This window comes from Tenrec ecaudatus, chromosome 13 (assembly GCF_050624435.1).
Source record: "Tenrec ecaudatus isolate mTenEca1 chromosome 13, mTenEca1.hap1, whole genome shotgun sequence".
Lineage (NCBI taxonomy): Eukaryota > Metazoa > Chordata > Mammalia > Afrosoricida > Tenrecidae > Tenrec > Tenrec ecaudatus.
This window is the reverse complement of record NC_134542.1, coordinates 80713772-80730322: the sequence shown is the minus strand read 5'-3', so window position 1 is coordinate 80730322 and position 16551 is coordinate 80713772. Positions and strand designations below refer to the sequence as shown.

The 16551-nt window shown below is 47.2% G+C and overlaps 1 protein-coding gene across 3 annotated transcripts in view; it reads left to right on the top strand.

Annotated features, from left to right (window-relative positions):
• The window catches only part of TANC1 (tetratricopeptide repeat, ankyrin repeat and coiled-coil containing 1), a 299529-nt gene that overhangs the window by 34604 nt on the left and 248374 nt on the right, over positions 1 to 16551 (top strand). For all 3 annotated transcript variants that reach the window (XM_075529696.1, XM_075529694.1, XM_075529697.1), the window contains exon 2: positions 9688 to 9796. The gene's annotated coding sequence lies outside the window, so the exon portion shown is untranslated. The remainder of the gene's footprint in view (positions 1 to 9687; positions 9797 to 16551) is intronic.

The window sequence follows — 16551 nt, the reverse complement described above, 5'->3', positions numbered from 1 at the left end:
TGCTTTCAGCCAAGAGCAATCTGGTGTTAGCAGCGACATTCCATGTTCCATGTCCTCTTCTGAATCCAGCCTGAACCTCTGGTTACTCCCTGCCAAAGTACTGCGACGACTGTTGGATGATCTTCAGAAAAATCTTACTTGCTTTTGCTACGAGTGATAATGTTCTGTAATTTGTGCATTCTGTTGGGCCACCTTTCTTTGGAATGGGTACAAATAGGAATCTCCTCCAGTCAGTTGACCAAGTAGCTAGCTGTCTGCCAAATTTCCTGGCAGAGACAAATGAGTGCTTCTAGAGCTTCATCACCCGGTTGAAACATTTCAATCGGTACTCCATCCACTACTGGCGCCTTGCTTTTGGCCAAGGCTTTTGGTTCTGGTTCATTGTTCAGCCTCTTGAAGCGGTTCCTGAGACTCAAAATCGCAGTCACTGCCATCGAGGCAATTCTGACTGACAGCAACCCTATAGGACGAGGTAGAACTGCCCCTGTGGGTTTCCAAGGCTGTGACTGTTTGGTTTTTAAATGTTTTTTAAAACTTTATAATTAATATTAGCCAGCACGACTTGATCTAGATGACTCCGATTTTGTTGGCAGCATCTAAAACGTCCTCAGGAGCCAGTTGACCACATGCCTTCTCGGAGTTGACCTTGGCTACGTCAGTTCATAGAGCTTCTTCACAACCTGTGTGATCCGGTGTTGTTGGCCTTGACACCCACAGGAAACACAAGTGTGCCATATCTTCCATCTTTTTCATGGCACACTCAATGGTTGGGGGGCACTTGAGGATGGCATAGTGGTCAAGCTTCCTCCTGGGGGTGTTCTTTCGAGGGTCTTTGGGCTGCCGCCTTAGCCTCAATGCCCTGGGCCACAAGAAGGTGGGAGACATGTGGGTCTTGTTTTTGTGTGTGTATGTGATGTGCCTTTCAACTTGGCCTTCTTGGTCGCTGTTTTGGCTTCAGTTCTGGGAGGGGCCAGGCTTCCTTTTTGGCCTTCGGTGCCATCTTCCTAAAAAGGTGAGACTGCAACTCTTCAGGGGGAATAGAAAGCCTCATCTTTCTCCTGAGGAACGGCTGGTGGTTTCAAACTGTGCACCTTGTGGTCAGCTGCTCAACAAATGACCCACAGTGCCACCACAGCTCCTTTTCTGAGACTCACAAAACCTCACTGCCATCGGAGTGCACGGCGACTCTTGGCGACCCTATAGAACAGGATGGATCTGCCCCTGTGGGTTTCCAAGCCTGTAACTCTTTACAAGAGTAGAAAGCCTCATCTTTCTCTTGAGGAGTGGCTGTTGGTTTTGAACTGCTGACCTTGCAGTTAGCAGCCCAACGCCTAACCCCTTATACCAAGGAGTGAAAACACTCACTGCCATCGAGTCTAAACTGACTCATCCTAGTAAATACCCTTGCAGGTAAATACCTGCAAAGCACTTAAAGACCAATGGAGATCAAGGAGGGTGTGTGGTGGTACAGGGGTGAGGTCCAGGGTGGAATGCAAACTTTGTCAAGCATGCCTCCTGTGTTACACATGACTCTGATCTTATAAATCTTCCGCCTTTTACAGATGTTACACATATATTACAACCTTATTGAAGAGGGTGTGTGGGAGGAAGGAGTGGACTTAAGTAGTTTTGTAAAATGATGTTTTGACTGGAAACGCCTAAAACAACCATGAAACAAACTCACTGCCATTGAGTCAGTGCCATTCCATAGCAACCCTGTACAGTGCAGGGTAGAACGCCCCGGCGTGTTCCCGAGGTTGCACTCTTTACAGAGATAGAAAAGCCCATCTTTTCCCTGGGAGGGGCTGGTGGTTTTCAACTGCTGAGCTTGGAGCTCGCGGGCCAGTCCACAACCACTCTGCCACCAGGGCTCCCTGATTAAAAACAGGCTAAAAGAAAAAGACTGTGTGACTGTGCTATGGTTTATCTTGGTGTTGATGTTTTTGAAATTGCTTTATATGTATATGTAAACAACTCAACCCCCTGCCATCAAGCCCATTCCAACTCGGAGTGACCCTGCAGAGGGTTAGACAGCCTCAACTCTCTCCTGCGGAGCAGCTGGTGGATTTGAACCGCCATGTTTGTAAAGGTAGCAGTCCAACTCTAACCAGTCAGTGCCGCCAGGTTTCCTCGTGTATACAGGGGCAGAGCAAATAAGTAATTGGATGGTGGAGGGAGAGAGCGGGTTTCATAGAAGCAAAAGAAGACGGCTAGACTGAGCCACATAGTTCTGTGGATGAGAGTCCAAGACATCATTGTGAATTCATTTCTGCCCTATATCTAGCTTAATATAGGTGCAGAAATAAGGTGCATGTATATCTGTGGGAGAGACTGTTTGCTCCGGACAGTCTTGGAAACCCCACATAGGATTGCTCTGAGTTGGAATCGACTCGATGGTACTGGATTAGTTTTTTGGGACATGCATGGTTTAGTATAAATGCATGGCCTTCCTTGAGTTTTCCTCGTGCTGGGCTTAGGAGCAGGAACATACCAAGAGTCTTTTGGACACCCAAATTTTGGTTTCTAAAATACCATTCCCCAGTGAAAGGCCCCAGGGCTATTATGGGTAATTACAGGGCTGGAGCATCTTGTATTGCCAGGAAATAAGAAAGAGCTCAAAAAACAAAGGATGTGGCTTATCGAAAGGACAAAGGAGTCAACCTCAGAGTGCTCCATATGACCAGGCTAGAAAAATAACGAAAACAACTCGGTGACATCCAGTCGATTCCCCCCACAGCCTCCGTGCCAGACAGGGTAGCCTGTGGGTCTCGTGACTATAACTCTTTACAGGAGTAGAAAGCCTCAGCCCTCCCCCGTCGACCAGCTGTGGTCTAGAACTGCTGACCTTTAGGTTGGCAGCCCAACACAATGCCACAAGGGCTCAAGGCTGAAATAATTTGAACTGCAAGATAAATAATACTGTGTGGGATTTTAGCCCAAAACTGTAAAATCAAAACAAGTACGTCTGCATAGCGAGGAAAGACAAATCTTCATAGAAGAATTCCAAATAGTTTATAAAGATAACTAAGAATAGAGTATGGTTCTTAAAACCAAACAACCCAAAGAACTCACTGCTCTCAACTCGACGCTGCCTCATACTGACCTCAGAGGACAGGTTAGAACTGCCCCTGTGGGTTTCCAAGCTGTGCCCGCTGTACTGTGGTCGAAAGCTGGTCTTCCTCCCTGAGTCGGGCTAGTCCGGGTAAGTTGCTAAAGAGCTGCCTCCGTGTGGGTGGGCTCTGAGGGACCTGTGGGCACTCAGGAAATAATAAGCATTTCCCTGGCACGGATTTCTAATCCTTTACCTGTTTTCACCCGTGGAAGCAACTCTCAGGACGGTTGGGAAGGGAGGACCAAGAGGCGGTCTTTCATTAATGTGACCGCCACACCAGAAGTCAAAGGAGACAAAGCGAGAACACTGCCACTGAGTTACCAGTTTCCTCTGCCTCCGTTTCCTTACACGTAGACCCGAGACTTATCTGGGGACAGCACTGAGCTGCTGGGATTGTCATGAATAGCGCCTGAGCATTTCTTCTGGGAGAGACCAAGACCAACCTCTCCATCCCATTCCACACCCCTCCTCGGTGAGCCCTGGGAAAATAAACAGCAGGGAGAGGCTTTACATGGAGCAGAGTGGGTAGGAGGGCGGATCAGCTCATCAATCAGGGAGAGTGTAATTATGCAGAAGGACAGAAATCACTCCCTGAAGGCCACAGCCTTGGGGCTTTGCCCAGAAGAGGACCTGACCGCTGAGCTGCTAACAGTAGCCCTATTCAGTGAGGATGTACAAGGCTTTAAAAACGAACCAGGAACCAAAGTCCCGGGGTGGGCCAAACACAAATAACTTGTTGACAGAACAAACATCTAGATTTTGTCAGATAGGAAGTTGCTGGAGGAAGGTCGGAATGATGTAATGTTGTGCTTGAAGCTTTCATCCTCCAACAGATGGGTCCCCGAGGTGCCATCTGCAGCTCCCCAGGGCCCTCCAGAATCACTTCCCAGAAGTTAAATCGTCCTGAGCTAGTATCGAGCAGTTCATATGGTCCACCATACCAGAACTCAAACTAGACGAAGGAAGGAAATTTCCACCCAGGTACCAGTTTCCTCTTCCTTAAAAATAGACTCCAGGCTTATTTTGGCTAGCACTCTTGTTTAGGACTTGTTTATTGTTTTGCCTCCTCCCATCCAATAAACATCGCTTCCTTCCCTAAGCGCAGATCACTGCGGCATCCCTACCTACAAGCCAGTGTCCTCAGCTGGGTATTTCTCGTAAACTGCCTTGCTACTTTGGGGTTTCTATTTTTGTGGAGTGTTTTTGTTTTTGATCTTGCCTGCCCTTACCTCCCCCCCCCCTTCATCAAAGGCAGATTTGTTCTGGGAAGGCAGGGGGAGGGGAGCAGAGCAAGAAAACGTGTGGGATCATAGATAGTGACTGAGTGTGCACCTTTATTGCTATTAAAAACATTCCCTGGAGGCTTAATTCACATGCAGGGGCCCCACATGGGTTTAGCCCCTGTGAGTCCCTTCTGACCATAGGTAAGCAATGTCAGTAGCCTTTGTCCAGTCCATTATGGCGGGTGTAGTCAGGTCAATATTCAATACCTTATTTGACTTCCCTTTTGACCCATTTTAAAGTTGTCTCAGTTTTTAATACATTTTAACCAGTTTTTAATATTTCATGCTTTCTTTTTTGAATGAGGGTTTTCTGTGTTTTGTCCAGTCGTTGTGGAGTTTTTGTTTCCTGTCTATATTTCGTAGGCTTTCCGTCTCTGAAGTCCGAGATAGGTAGATCCGTAGAGACAGTCGCGGGATTGATAATCACCTGGCGGCGTGGCAGGGGAGGTGGGGGAATGGAGAGCTAACAGCAAAGAGAATGTTCTGAAATGGATTGTGGCCATGATCGCCCAGGTGGTCTTCATGTGATTGCATGATTATGTTGTATGTTGTGGAAAGTATATCCCAATAAAATATATAAATAATAAAAGACATTTCCGAACAGAAGCCAGGTTTGCTGTACTTAGCCTTTGATTTGTTCATTGTGTGCTGGTGTTGGGCATTCAGGAGGGTCGACGATTCCGTCTCTGTTCTCAGAGGGAGATAGGAAAGTGCAGTAGACAGGAGAGGGAGGGAAAGGAGGCTTCCTGGAGGAGACGATTCTTTTTCTCCCAACAGTTTCATGGGCACATATCATGGAATGGAATAGTTCAATCATTCAAAGCTATCAAGGGGGAAATGTCCAGTCACCACCACATGAGGGAGGTGATTCTTGAGTGGTGCTTCTCAAGGAGGAGCCATTGTGGTGTGTGTTGGGCGGACCCGAGGCAAGGTGCAAACCAAGTCTAAGCAGCCTCGGGGGAGCTAGGGTTGACAGGGCAAGGAAGCGGGGCAGGACGCTGGGGTGAGACCAGGTTTTCCAGGTGAAGTAGCAGGAAAGGACACTTGTGAGGGTCAGGTAAAGGAGAATGATGAAACTTCAAAATGGTTGCTGAGGGCACCTGGGGAGAGCCCTTTTAGATGGTTAACACCCTTGGCCCAGGGCTCAGGCAGAACCTGCCCATAGACTAATTAGTCTTTCACACAATAAAAAGGACACTGTAGTTTGAAATCCAGGATCTGGTGTGTGTCAGAGTTCTCTCCTCTCACCTTACATATTCAGTCTGCCTGCTGAGCAGATCATCCAAGAAGCCGACCCAGCTGAAGAAGAACACAGCACCGGGGCTGGCTCATCAACACTTGCTGGATGCAGAGGACACGGCCTTGCTTACCTTGCTTGTGGTGAGTGAAGATGGCTTTAGGCATTGACTGATGAAGGTCAAAGACGCAGCCGCCAGGATGGATTACAACTCAGCAAAAAAATCTTTGCAACTGGACCAATAAACATCATAATACACGGAGAAGAGATGGAAAGATTTCATTGTCTCACCTCCTCAGTCAGTGCGGCAGTCAAGAAATCAAAGGAGATAATTCATCAGGCAACTATGCAGGGGTCTCTTTGTGGATTTTCTGGCTTCAGAGGTCTGGTTGCACCAGGGTAGGTCCGTGTGGCTTCTACTGCTCAGGGCACTAGTGTAGTTCCATGAGTCTTGTCAGCTGCAATGTCTCCCAGGGCATGAGGAGAGAGAGAGAGAGAGAAGAGGAGAGAGAGGTGTTTCCTGCCTCCAAGGAGGAAATACCAGATTTCCCAGAATTCTCAGAAGAAGGCCATGCCCACAGAGAGACCTCATTGGCTATGACCGTATTGATTGACAGACTAGACTCCAACTCTTCACTTTTAATCCTCTCAAGTTCCGAGATGACACCAGGTTATGTAATTACCACACCAAGCTATGGTATTTTCATTTGCCTTATGTGTATGTGACAGTCAGACGATGAAGAAGAAAGACAAAGGGAGGCTGAAGAACTGGTCTACTTGAGTTATGGTGGTGGGGGAGAATATCGACGTACATGGGCTACCAGAAGAGGGATGGAAGTACAGCCAGATCTCTTCGAAGTGGAGATGGTGAGAATTGGCGATAATTCTCAGGGGGGCCAGCTCCCGGAGAAGGGCATTATAGGCTAACTTTAAAGTAGGAGGGTCAGTGAAAAAGGGGAACCATCAGAAAGAGGGAGTGACACAGTGGCTGCAAAAGTAGCAACAATTGGGAGGCTGGCACACAATTGGGCAGTGTTCATAGTTGGAACTGACTCAGTTGCACTTAACCACCGCAACTCCCTCCTGGTTCAGAGACCCTCCGAGGCTGTGGGTCTCTCCTGTGGCGACACAGCTTCTCGGGGTGTTTTGAGCCCAGGGCTTAGGTGTAAGGAAGCTGAGCTGATTGCAGTGACTGTGATGACAAAGGAAGAGGGATGCCGAGAATCCTGTCAAGGAAGAATGTCAGATTGTGAACAGTGGGTTCCACCCTATCAGGAAATCAAGGTGGTACACAAAAGACCTGGTGGCGTAGTGGTTACTTGTTGGGCTGTGATTCACATGGTCGGCAGTTCAAAACTAGCGGCAGCTCGGTGGGAGAAAATGGGCTTTCTGCTCCTGTAAGCAGTGACAGTCTCAGAAACCCACAGGGGCTCGCTGTGAGTCATCATTGACTGGATGGCAGAGACCATAGGAGCGAGGCATGAGTTGGAAGGTGAGTAGGGTACGGTCAAGAGCACTGGATGATGCCTTTTGACTATGTAGACATGGCGGTGACCAGAAAAGCTAGGGATTAGAGACTCAATGTATACTATGGAGAATAACAAGTGACCGTATCTGAGCTTGTTGACTGTGTGGTAGGTGAGAAGGTGGCGGCGGCTCCGGGGTGAATTCTTGCCTTTTGAGGGGCAACTGAGTTTGAGTATAGGCCATGCACCTGATGCTCAGCTACCACCCAGCGCACAGTGGAAGCTTGCGTGCTGCCTTGTCTGTGAGTCTGGGAAGACTAGAGAAACAAATCCATAGAAAGTCCTATGTGTATCAGAGAGAGTTTTATATTAAGGGTAATTGTACATTAAGAAATTTACAGTCCAGATCAAGTCCATAAGTACGAAATTAGCCCTTATGTCTGATAACCAATCTATGCAGTCCTCTTAAGACTCACAAAGCAGTAAAGGCTTGAAGGTAAACAAGCGGTTATCTAGCTCAGACCCAACAAAGCCCACATGGAAGAAGCACACCAGCCTGTGTGATCACAAGGCGCCGAAGGGATCAGTTATCAGGCATCAAAGAACAAAAATTCATATCATTGTGTGCTCACCTCCATTTTATGATTGCTGAAGACAAATGGGTGCGTAAGCAAATGTGGCGAAGAAAGCTGATGGTGCCTGGCTATCAAAAGATATAGTGTCTGGAGTCTTAAAGGCTTGAAGGCAAACAAGTGGCCATCTAGCGCAGAAGCAACAACAAAGCCCACATGGAAGAAGCACATCAGCCGGTGTGATCACGAGGTGTTGAAGGGATCAGGTATCGGGCATCATCAGAACAAAAAATCTTACCATAGTGAATGTGGGGAGGAGGGGAGAGTGCGCGGAGTGGAGACCCAAAGCCCATTTGTAGGCCATTGGACACTCCCTTACAGAGGGTCTCGGGGAGGAGATGAGCCAGTCAGGGAGCGATATAGCAACAATGAAAAATACAACTTTCCTCTAGTTCCTAAATGCTTCCTCCCCCTTGCAAGTCTGGCTAGAGTAGAGGATGTACACTGGTACAGATAGGAACTAGAAACACAGGGAATCCAGGGCAGATGATCCCTTCAGGACCAGTGGTGTGAGTGGCGATACTGGGAGCGTAGAGGGCGGATGGGTTGGAAAGGGGGAACTGACTACAAAGATCTACATGTGACCTCCTCCCTGGGGGACGGACAACAGAAAAGTGGGTGAAGGGAGATGTCGGACAGGGCAAGATATGACAAAATAATAATTTATAAATTATCAAGGGTTCACAAGGGAGGAGGAGCAAAGAGGGTGGGGGAAAATAAGCTGATGTCAGGGGCTTAGGTGGAGAGCAAATGTTTTGAGAATGATGAGGGCAATGAATGTACAAATGTGCTTTACACAATGTATGTATGGATTGTGATAATAGTTGTATGAGCTCCTAATAAAATGATTAAAAAAAAGAAGACAGAACACATGCAGTCATGCTGAATGCCGGGAGATCACGGCCCAGCGGGTGCAGAGTCAGTGTGGGTGCAAAGTCAATGGTGGTAGAAGCATCTCCAGGGTCTCCATGTGGCTCCTCCAGTTCCTAGTGCATCAGGGTAGGTCATTGTGGTGCCCCCTCAGGGATGTCTCGCAGGAAGGGAGCAGAGGAAATAACCAGAGTTCCCAGAATTCTCAAGAGAAGGCCATGCCTACACAGAGGTCTCATTGGTTATATCTTGATTGACAGGCCAGACTCCATTCCTTCACTCGTAATCCTCTCCAGTCCCCAAATGACACCAGATTATGTAACTACCATACCATGATACTGGATGTTTCCAGGCTAAGATAAACGTTTCCAGGTGTAGTGATTTTCTTCAGAAATCCAGTTAATGAAATCCCATGGATCACAATGGTTTGATTAGCAACCCATTAGAGGCTTGTGGTTTTGAACTGCTGATCTTGTGTTTAGTAGTCCAACTGCTGACCATGTTGTACCAGAGCTTCTTTTAGTCTATGTTTGCTGGACAAAGACGAGGCTTCCCACCTCTCCGAAAGACTTACAGTTTCGGAAACTCACAGGGGCAGTTCTACTTGCCCTCCAGGCTCACAAGGAGTCGCCATGAACTTGATGACAGAGAGGTTTGTGTTTTTTTATGAACTGGTTTTACTTAAAAGTTTTTACCATGAAAAAGTGTCTGTGTATTTTGTTCTGAATTAAAAGATAACAAAATTAACAACAAAAACTACTGTAAATAGGATCATTGAAAAGCCAGTGGGAGCAAGGAGATAAAATCCTCCACCTAATTGTGGTCAAATACATACTTTGCATTCTTCAGCTCCCAGCTCACTGCCACTCCTATAGGACCTGATAGGGCAGAGTGGAACTGCCCCTGTGGGTTTGAGATACTGACTCTTCAGGACAGTAGAAAGCCCGCTTCCTTCCCTAATTGATGGGTGAGGAAACGGAGGCTCCAAGAGCGTAAGTAGTTGCTCTAGGCCGCGCAGGTAATGAATGATCCAGGTTGTCGTAATCCCTCTTCTTTAATCTTGCCCCTCTTCTTCTCCTCCTCGTAGGAGCTGACTTTCGGGGAAGAACCATCCCAGAAGAAAAGTCCGAGGAGAAAATCGTGAGCAGACTCCATTGCCTTCTGTTTGGAGAGCGTGGGGACATTTCCACAAACAAGTGAGTGGCCGCCGAGAACTGGGGTAGAGGGTAGTAAGACTGAATAGGGGTGCGGGGAGCCTCAAAGGGGGATGACTCTTCAAGATACATTTTCACACGATGTTGAAAGCAAAATGGGCTGAAGGTTGTTAAACCTCTCAGCTCGGTGCTCTCACCCAGGAAGCCCCGTGCAAAGGTGGTGCAGGGCGGGAATGATAGTCACTCCCGTGGAGGAAACATTTTCCCCACAGAAATGGGCTCTTAGGAAAATACTGGACTGTGCGCGGGGGATTTGGCTAAGTGGTTCCCTTTCATTTAAACCTCACTTCCGAGATGAGGTAAGTACTGTGCGCAGCCCAAGGTCACGGCATCGGGAAATGGTCATGGAATCAGGAGGCTGCACTCAAAGATCCTCTGCTCCTGGAACCCCTGGGGAATTTTAACAGCACAGGGGAGGTTCTAGAGCATGTGGTCCGAGAGGGAGAGGGGCTGGTTCAGGGAGAATCTGGGGACGAGGAAATACCCAAGGCGGGGATGATTGGGGTGGGGCACATGGGAAGCAGAAAGACCGCAGGGCTGAGCGTTTGGATGGAGAAGGCTGTCTGGAGTGGCTCGTGCTGTATTGGAGCTGGCAGGAAGTCCATCCTGCTGATCTCAGAAAGGGACTTTGGGTTGTGGCACAGCATGAGCACCCAATAAGCCAATATGGGTGGTGGGTGGTGGGGGTGGCTCTGGGATCTACAGTCTGTAGAAGATTCTAGTAGCGGGGAGTGGGGCTTCCCCAGTAGGGACACTGCGGAGATGGGCCTGCTTCTGTGTACCCCTTTCTTCCTCCTGTTGCCGAACTGCTTGGGATGGGGGAGAGCCAGGCTGAGTATGAAGTCAGGAAGCTGATATTGAATTTAGGTGCATATGACTGGGGAGGAGAAGGCACCAAGCAGGATTTAATGTTTTTCGTATGTGACAGAGCACATACCGGGCGTGAGATCTCAGCCAAGGACCGGCTTTGTGGATGGACACTGAGCAAATTGCAGACATTTGGGGGCAGAATTGCTCTTTCAGCAGAATACAGTAGAGAGAGAGAGAAATCCAAAAATGTGTGTGTGTGTGTGTGTGTGTGTGTGAGAGAGAGAGAGAGAGAGAGACAGAGAGACAGAGAGAGAGAGATCGCAACCCAAAATTCAGGCCCACTTTGTCTTCAGAGGGAGCGCATGACATTAGGTACCCCCAGGGTGGAGATGTGGGCCAGCCTCAGATCTTTGGGTTCAGGGAGGTGCTTGTGAAGTGATCTCGGCTGTTTATAAGGGAAGGGCTAGCTGGATGGAGAGTTCTTGTTACCATCTTACTTCATGTGTTTACCCTGGATTCTGCCGAACGCTTTGATTCTCGGGCTGGGGGGTTGGCGTTCTGTGCGGAAAGGCAGGCTGCTTGGGCATGGCTTTCTGTGTAGCAGCAGTGACCGTGGAGAGCAGGCCCTGTGATTCTGTAATAACTCTGAATAAATAAAAAGATGCTCTCCTGGCAGCTCCTGGAAGGGGAGCCCGGGGGCCGGTATCATGAGGGATTGGGTTGCACAGTGAAATGTGGCAGCTGTGAGAGGCACAGCCGGGCATCCGCTGTAACCTCCAGGTGTAAATGGGCCTTCGTCAGCATCGGGGCCAAGTCCTGGGAGGGGTGCTCGCCAGCAAAAGTCCTCTGAAGAACCTTGTTCCTGGCTGTGATATGTTAACCCTCAGTAACTGGCTGGGCCTACAGAAGCCTGACCAGAATTCTTCAAACGGAGTGTGTGAACTGGCCTAGACGTATTGGCAGTGAGTTTTCAGTTTAGGGTTTTTGTTTTTTTTTCTAGTGTGTGTGTGGTGTGCTCGCCTGTTCTAAATTCTGGTTAATCCATCATTTCAGTCCACCTTCACCAGGAAACAGTGGCTCGGTAGACTGAGAGGCAGATGGACTTTAGTGACACTGGGACTAATAGGGCCCTTCATTTTGAGAAATAATCATGGGTAAGGAGGTGGTGTAGTGAGTGATTATGCATTGAGCTGTAAATCGCAAGGTCAGGAGTTTGACACCACCAGCGCACTCCGAGGGAGAAAGATGAGGCTTTCTGCTCTGGTAAAGAATTACAGTCTTGGAAACCCACAGAGCCAATTCTCCCATGTTCTGTCTGGTCGCTATGAGGCAGGTCAACCGATGAGAGTGAGTTGGGAGTGTTGGTAATGTTATTCCAAGCTTTTCTCATTGTGCCCAGTGCCTTCCAGTTATAACCTAATGTCTTTGGGATTTTGCTCACTGCTAAAGGTTTTTATATTTTGCTCACTGCTAAAGCCAAGAGCGTTGCTTGCACATATTAGTTGTGGTGAGACTTTGTCTTATGTACTTAAAAATTTTTTTTATTTTGATAAATCATTTCATTGGGGGCTCTTACAGCTCTTATAATAATCCATGTATCAATTGTACCAAGCACATTTGTACGTATGTTGCCATCATCATCTCTAAAACATTTCCTTTCTATTGGTATCAGCTCATTTTCCCCCTTCCCTCCCCCACCCTTCCACCCTCATGAACCCTTGATAATTTATAAATTATTTTTATTTTAATATTTTACACCAACTGCTGTTTCCCTTCACCCACATTTCTGTTCATCCCCCTTGTGCGGTGAGTGGGGGGTTTGTACATAGATCATTGCGATCGGTTCACCCTTCTCCCCCCACCTTCAACCCACCCTCATGGTATCACTACTATCATTATTAGTCCTGAGGGGTTTATCTGTCCTGGGCTCTGTGTGTGGAGAGCTCTTATCTGTGCCAGTGTATATGCTCTGCTTTAGCCAGATTTCTAAGATAGAACTGGGGTCATGATAGTTGTGGGGAGGAAGCATTAAAGAACTAGAGGAACGTTGTGCGTGTCATTGGTGCTACGCTGCACCCTGACTGGCTCGTCTCTTTGTTGCTCCCCTTCTGTGAGGGATGTCCAATTGTCTACAGATGGGTCTCCATTCCAACCCCTCTCGTTAGCATCAAAATGGTTGATTGTTTTGGGTTTTCTGGTGTCTGATTCTGGATCTCAGCGACACATGGTGATCACACGGGTTAGTGTGCTTCTTCCATGTGGGCTTTGTTGCATCTGAGCTAGATGGCCACTTGTTTACTTTCAAGCCTATAAGACTCCAGAGGCTAGATCTTTTGATTGCCAGGTACCATCAGCTTTCTTCTCCACATCTGCTTATGCATCATTTTGTCTTCAGCAATTGTGTCGGAAAGGTGAGCATCACAGAATGCCAGATTATTAGAACAAAGTGGTCTTACATTGAGGGAGGGCTTGAGTAGAGACCCAGTGTCCATCTGATACCATAATACTTAACCTATAAGTATATAGACCTATATCCCTGTAGTTATATATTAATATATTTACATATATACATGCCTGTGTTTGTATAGCTATAAATGTCATTTGCCTCCTAGTTCTTCCCTCTATTTCCTTTCACCTTCCTCCTTCCCACTATCACATTCGACCGTCGTTTGGCTCTCTGTACTTCCTCTCAGATATGTTATAAGGAGGGACTAGTCCCTGGAAAAGAACATGCGTGGTAAAGCAGAGGGGCAGCAAAAATGAAGAAGGCCCTTGACCATCACAAGATCGGCTGACATAATGGCTGCACCCCTGGGTTTAACCCTGAGAACAGTTGTGTGGATAGCTTCCGTCGGCCTGGCAGTGTCTCATCCTAGTGTGCATAGTCTTGCTGCGAGTCGACTGACTTGATGGCATCTGACAACAACAACAACAAGTAATTGAACTGACTGTCAGCATCGCATTTGAGGAGCCCAGCCTGTGACTGGCAGCACAAGGATGAGAAACATTGGTGTGTTCAAACCAGTGACCTTGAGGTTGACAGTCAAGCACTGTAACCATTGCACCACCAGAGCTCCAGGGAAACATTGAAAAGTACAGCAATGATGGTTTACCTGCAGATCCCCTTTGTTGAAGACCTTATCTACCCTAGTTTTAAAGAAATCTGGAGTTTGACAAAAGTGAGTTTCGCCTTGGTTAAGATACCGGGCTACTAGTGGTGTTAGGAGGTTTGGATAAGGATAATGGAGATACCACGGGGCCTGGGCATTGTAAGCACTGTATGTTTGAAATTCTGCCGTGGGTGCCATTTGTTTCTCAAACAACGTTGACTGCTTATTAGTTTTAATTTTAAAACTTAGGCAGTTTTAAAAATTTTAACTATGGAGACCATCTTTGTGAGTAGGCCTGAATGAGAACAAGTTACTCAGAACGAGAAAGCTGAGAGTGAGGTCTGATTTTAGTAATAAGAACATCATGTTACCATCTAAATACTTAATGAATACAAAATATTTTATTAGTCAAGCAATCGGAATTCACCATTTAGGCGGAATTGTGTATTATGAAGTCGGGGATACAAAGGAACTGTATTAGGAGGAAATGTTACTGTTTAGCGCACTACTAGGTTAGCTTCACGTTTTTTAGTGCTGTTCTCCTCCTGTTAATCAAATCTGTGTTTGCTCACATGGTCAGCATTAGTATATTTATGACTTAAACAATCACAGACATATGGACCAGCTCGGTGTGCATTCTAAATGACACGAAATAGACACAAGAAGGATGGGAAAAGTAAGCCTCATTAAAAGTTCTAATGCTTCCCTTTCAGACTCAGCTTGCGTCCCCCAACCCCATGTTTTAGATCGCTGGTGAGACAGAGTGATGTGGAAGGAGCACTTGGAGCCTTCGCAGAAAACGTTTATTCTGGTGAAATACTTGCGATTTGTACATGCACAACCCCGTGGCATTTAAGTTTGCCATGTTGTACAGACAGCCCCATTCTCATTTCCAATCTTTCCTTCATCCTTCACAGAAACTCAGGCACCCCTAAGAAATGCCTTCCTTATTTCCCACACTCTCCTGCTAATAAGCCTGGGAAAGACCCAGACTTCTGTTTCTCTGTCTGTGCCCATTGCAGCCCATTTACAGAAGTGCGACCGTGTGTGGGTTTTTTTGATCGGCTGAGTTATTTTATTACCCCGTAAGGGTTTGTGCGCTGGAGCAGCAGAGCTGCCTGTCTCGTCAACTGACAAGTTAAGAAAAGAGACGTTGTATCAGAAGGTGACACCGGGGGTGGAGGGGGTGGGGGTGGGGGGTGGATGCCAACAGCAACACAGGCTGTGTAACTGGAGCCCCACTTGTTATCGGAATGCATCAAGTTTATACATTTTTATATGGAAATGCACACTTTGCGGGCAATCACACACTCTTCCAGATTTGCAACATTATTAAAGTCACAAGATAATCACCGAATCTGCTCAAGTAGAAGCACCTCATTTTACCACAAAAACTGCATTAAAAGTGTGCTGAAAAACTTGGCTTATACATGAGTATGTACAGTAGACATCACAAATGCCCTTAGCAGTCAGATAAAAAAGCAAGAGTAGCATTTGTATGCACAGGCAATCTACTGCCACGTCTTAATGAACCTCCAGGCAGAATTGTCCAAGTGGCCTCACACAGTCTATCTGTCACTAGGCACTGTCAGAAGTGATAAAAATCCCAAAGAGCCTGGGGTCAGAAACGGGGCAAAAGTGGCGTGAGTAACTGCAAACGTGGGGCATGTTCAACGCTGGGTGATAGCCCCCTACGAGGTTCCATTTTCAAGGCTCATCCAAGTTGCAGCGTGCACCAGTCCTTTCTCTCCAGGGCTGCAGTCTTGGAAATCCAGCGTCCGTTCTCTGTCCTGCAAGGTCATGATGAGTGTGAGTGGACTCGCTACAGGGAGGCTTTGAGGGCCGACCGAGGCTACACTGTTGTATGGATGGACCACACTTTGTCTACCCACCCGTCTCTTCAGGGACAGTTGGCTTATTTCCATCTCATGCCGCCATGAGCGTTGGTGTGCAAGTATCTGTCTGTGTCCTGGCTTTCAAGTCTTTCGGGTGTATGCCGGGGAGTGGAACTGCTCCGTCATTTATGTTCAACGTACTGAGGAAGTTCCCCACTTTTTCACAGTGGCCGGGCTGTGTTAGGATCCCACCAGCAATGGACTGGAAATGCCAGTTGCTGCATGCCGTCTCAAACACTTGTTATTTGACATTTTTCTCCCGAGTCCCACCCTACTGGAGTGAAGTAGGATCTCCTTGTGGCATTGATTTGCGTTTCCCTAGTGGTTAGTGATGTGGACGATCTTCTCATCAGCTTAGTGGCTTTTTGACAGGCCTGTCCAACCTTTGTCTTTATTCATTGACTTGTCTTTTTGTTGTTGAGTTATAGGATTTTTTTTTATGTATTTGGGTTGTTAAAGTCATATTGGACATATGGTTCCTAAATACTTGATCCCATTCTGCTGTCTCTTTACTCTGTTGTTAAAGCCGTTTGGTGCATAGAAATGTTTAATTATGGCGAAGGCCAGTGTACCTGTCTTGTGTCTTGGGGGTTGCGCGTTTGGTATCACATCACATGGTGTTTCTGAGGAGGGTTTGCTACGTTGTTGGGATGGTGTGTGAATGGGAAGCTGCTGGGGCGGTAACCTGGGCAGATTGAGTGTAGGATGTATTGGGGAGTAAACCAGAGGGCTATCCCGGACCATCTGTCTAAACTTGTTGGTGAGGTGATCACAATTCAAAATCCGAAAGATTAAAGCTCCATTAGAATTGTCCAATCACTTCCTTATAATTGATCATGCCGGACACCCAGGAATAGAAAGGAAAATACTGTTCGTGTACAAGTTGTGTAAAATTGCTTTTAAATGTGAATGGCACGTCAGC